The following is a 4843-nucleotide window of genomic DNA, read 5'->3' as shown; positions in this document are numbered from 1 at the left end:
TATGGTGTGACACAGCACGGGGGCTGTGTGCGAGACCAACTCTTTTAGGGTTTTGGGCTCCACTTCAATTGGGCCTCAGAATGAAGTTTTTGTTATGAGACCCAACTCATTAGCCACACACATAAAACGTTGGTCAAATCTACTTTTAAGTCAATTTTTGATTTTTGAAAGTGTTTGACAAATATTAAAAAGGGAAAATTACAAAAATTACATACTTTTAAGACAAAATTACAATTTATCCCTTAAAAGTTTATAATTACAGAATTCCCTCAAACGGATACAATAATATAAGCGTTGATACATTAATCTGATGCGCGAGATACATTAATCGTTAAGTAAGATACATTACATTTATACATGATACACTAATTTGATGCGCGAGATACAATAATATAAGCGCAGATACATTAATCTGATGCGCGAAAATGAAGGATTTTGGAGATTTGTAAAACTTATTATAGGGGATAATGATAATAAGTAAACTAAAATGTGGGATTTCTGTAATTTTTCCTATAAAAAATAACTTAAAATAAGTTAAAAAATGACTTAAAATAAGTTACGAAGTGTTTGGCAAGGTAAAAAATAACTTAAAATAAGTTAGAAACCAAAAGTAGGTCTCCCTCTACTTTTTATTTTTGACTTAAAAGCTACTTTTTTTAAAGCCAATCCAAACGGGCTCTTATCTATTGAATCTCACGATCCAAAAATGGACACTCGTTTTATCCTATTAAGACAATTCAACCTAAAATTCAAATATTACAAAAATGCAAAAGTAAGACAGATTGATCTCAAAATATCATAAGTGCACATAACTAGGTCAACTTAATAAAAATTTCAAAATCTAGTTATCACGTGTACACACCTATAATGTATTACAATGGATTTGAAAGAAAAACACAAGTCTCAAATGATGTTGTCACTAAAGTAGAACAAAATCATAAATAAGAGTAAGAAGGTTCGCTGAGATGACAAACAACTACCTCACGCACTTATCTATTGAAACACAATAGTTATGTTATTTCTCAAACTTGAAAGAAACTGCTATGCAATTTCTGGAGAGCATGGCGAATGGGAAGTGGTGACAAAGAAGAAAAAATTGTTCTCTTCTTCTTCATCTCAAGGGGAGGATGGAAAAAGAGGTGGTTACGAAGGAGAGGAGTAAGACACAAACAATATGACTATTGTTGAAGAGGAGATAAACAAGGGGAATATAACAAAGACATGAGCCAAATATGCAATTGATACATATGCATGATCCTACTCCAGTTGACATACAAAGTCAAGAATCACTGGAGGCGGAAACAGAGGCTTCCAATTGGGTAAAATCCAACATGTTGGAATTAAGAAATATATATGGTAGGATGCGAAAAATAAGCTTTTGCTTTGCTAGTCAAAATGGGTGAAAGAAGAAATCATATGGGAAAATTTGAGGGAAGCAGTAAACTAAAAACTCTAAGAAGTAGGGGGGGATTGAGAAAATAAATTGAAAAACATAGGGTCAAAATCAATGAGGAAGTGGAAAGGGTTAGGAGTAGGGGGAGAAATCTAAGCCTAACTTATAAATGAAAATAAAGTTAGTGTCATGGAATGTGAGGTTCTTAACAGGTTAGATAAAAGGAACCAGGTTAAGAGCTTGATGTTAAAAGTGGAAAGTTGATATTTATTACTTTCAAGAGACAAATTTTGAGAAAGAAATAGAGTTGATGGCTAAGCAATTGTGGGAATGTAGATGGTTCAAGTGTGGCTACTTAGAAGCACAAGGAGCTTGTGGAGGAATTGTGATTTTGTGGGACAGTAAGTATGGAAAGGGGAGTTAGTTACCAAGGGGCATATTCAATATCCTACAAGTTTGAAGCTGTACAAGAATCTTTCAATTGGTGCCTCATGAGAGTGTATGCTCCACACACCAAAGTGGACAAAAATGATTGTTGGGAAGAGATATTAGTTGCTAAAGGATTAATGAAAGGTCCTTAGGTATCATGTGGGTACTTCAACACTATCAAACACACGGTAGAAAAGAGAAATTGTTCAAGAATCACTAATATAATGAGAGATTTCTCCGAATGGATTGAGGATATGTGGCTACATGATCCTCTCTTGAATAGCAGAAAATTTACATGGTTCAAGGAAATAAATCACTATAGCATGGCTAGGCTTGACATATTTCTCTTCTACAATGATACGGAGGAAGCTTTCAAAGATATAAGACAAAGAATTCTACCTAGAGCCAATTCTGATCATACTCCAATTTCCTTAGATTGTGGAAATTGGAACCACAAGAAGTCTTACTTCAAATTTGAAAATTGGTGGTTAGGGGTGAGTGGCTCAAAGGTCAGATCCAGAAATAGTGGTGTGAATTTGTGGTCCAAGGTTTTCCTGATTTTCATTTAGCCAGTAAGCTCAAATTGCTAAAGAACAAGCTCAAGGAATGGAGTAGAACAAACTTCGGGGAGTTGGTTAAAAGAAGAATAGTCTACTGAATGAGTTAATTGAGCTAGATTAGATACAAGACAACTTAATGAAGATGAGATGATGATGAGATTGAGGAACTTGCCAAAATGTAGAGGAGAATTGGAGACAAAAATCAAGAGTATTGTGGCTTAAAAAAGAGGATAAGAACACTAAATTCTTTCAAAGAAAGATTATTGCTTGTAAAAGATATAATACCATACACATGTTGAAAGTTGGGAAGAAGAAGTAGTGCAAGTGCATGCGATTAAAAGAACCATGGTGGATATTTACAAGAAGTAATATGTAGAAACATAAACTTGGAGGCCTTCATTTGAATTCTCAAATTGCTCTAAAATCAATGATGAAGAGAGTGAATCGTTACAAAGACCTTTTATAGAGGTAGAGGTCTTTAAAGTTGTCAACTTGTGTGCAGTGGACAAGGCTCCTGGTCTGGATGGTTTCACAATAAAGAATGCAAGGAAGTTATTAAGGGAGATATAATATCTACTATTCAAAACTTTCATCAGAATGAAAGTTTTCAAAAATCCTTCAATGCTACTTTCATTGCCCTCCTAAGAAGTATGGTGCTGAAGAGTTAAAAGATTTTAGACCCATTAGTCTCATTTGAGGGGTCTATAAGATAATGTCCAAGCTCTTAATAGAAATGATGAAATCAGTGATGGGAAAGCTATCAATGTGCATTAAACGACTTTTCTCAAGTGGAGACAGATCATGGATGTTGTAGTATTGGCTAATGAATTGGTTGATTCCAGAGTCAAACTCAAAAGGTCGGAGATTCTATGCAAGTTGGACATTGAGAAGGCTTATGATCATGTCAATTGGGGGTTCTTACTGTGATTTTAACGTTTCAAGCACACTTCTTCCAATTCTAAGTGTCAACGATCATAAATCAGTATAAAACCCAACTAAATGAGTTCGGGTCGAATCCCACATGGAGCAGTACATGTTTAGATTTCAATTAAAAAGTATGAATGCGGTCTAATCAACCATTGGAATAAACATTATTGGAAAAGACATTATACAAATTAAAGGGATGACACGAATGTCAGATGATGGAGGAGGGGTTGGTTTAGTTATCAACTACAAACAATCACAAAAGCTATGAAATAACAATAGGGAGAAAGATTCTCGGGATGTGATCGATTATAGGCAAATATAGGCATATGGGTAATTGCAACTACTAGTAAATAGCTAAATATCAGTGAGTAGGCTAGATTATAAGGGAGATAGTTTTCTCTCGAACAATTACCCCGAATCAAGTGATTTCTTTCAAACATCAACAAGCATGACAATGAAGAACAACTCACACCTTAATCCATTCACTCTCTTGAGCTAAATGTGTGGGTTTGAGTTTAGGATTCACTCTCTCGAGCTAAACCCAGGTCAACCCAATACCCACAAACCATTAATCAATAATCTTAGCTTTAAAACCTCTCTCTCGAGCAAGCCAAAAACACAAGTATATACCTGCATTTGCAACTAGAATTCTTAAACTAAACCACAATTAATGATTAAACTCACTTTTAAATAGCATTTAAACTAGCAATTAACAATATTCATAAACTTTTTCATCCCATAATCACATGATCACACCCCAAGAATTGGGGTTTTAGCTAAACATCATAAAAAGATAAAAATCATTACCGAATCAATTATCCATCAACTGGGTAAGAGTGATTTCATCTTTACAATGCTCTAATTTGATGAATCTTAAAGACCCACTTCAAAATTCGCAAAAGTGAATTTTTTCAATTCTTCAAAGCTAAGGAAAACTATGGGGAAAAGTCTTCTAAAACTCCTAAATTTGTTCCAAGATGTAAAAAGATGCTAAACTAAATGTTCAAAATCTAATTTATAGTCGCTGAAAATAAGCTACGAAAGTCCCTTTTGCGAAGTAAGTCGGGCTCGCCGAACCACTCGGCGAGCCGCCCTTTAACCTCTTCCATCACCTTTTTGCCTTGGCATTCAGCATCCTCAAGGCCTGTAATTTTGGACGATCAACATTGGCTTCGCGGAACAACTCGGCGATCTACCGACTGCTCCTTTTTTGTCGCCGACTGATGCTTATCGTGACCAACGACACTATCGTACGATATGAGTGTCTACGATCGTCGATAATATAGTAACCCAATCGAGGGTTGGGGTCGTGTCCCAAGGGAGCGGTTTTGAGAAATTAATAACCAATTAGAATTTCATTTAAGTTAGTCGTAGTTAAAGACATTTGTGATAAAAGACATTGTAAATTAAAGCGTGCGACACAAAAGTATCAAATATCAAAGGGGGTTTTGTAACAAGTACTAAAACAGCAAAATAAACAAGAAAATCAAGTATGGGGAAAGGTTCTTGGATGTGACCGCAATATAAGATGAGA

This window comes from Solanum verrucosum, unplaced genomic scaffold (genome assembly GCF_900185275.1).
Source record: "Solanum verrucosum unplaced genomic scaffold, falcon-dt-bn FXZP01000097.1, whole genome shotgun sequence".
NCBI lineage: Eukaryota > Viridiplantae > Streptophyta > Magnoliopsida > Solanales > Solanaceae > Solanum > Solanum verrucosum.
Note: the sequence above shows the minus strand (reverse complement) of the source record.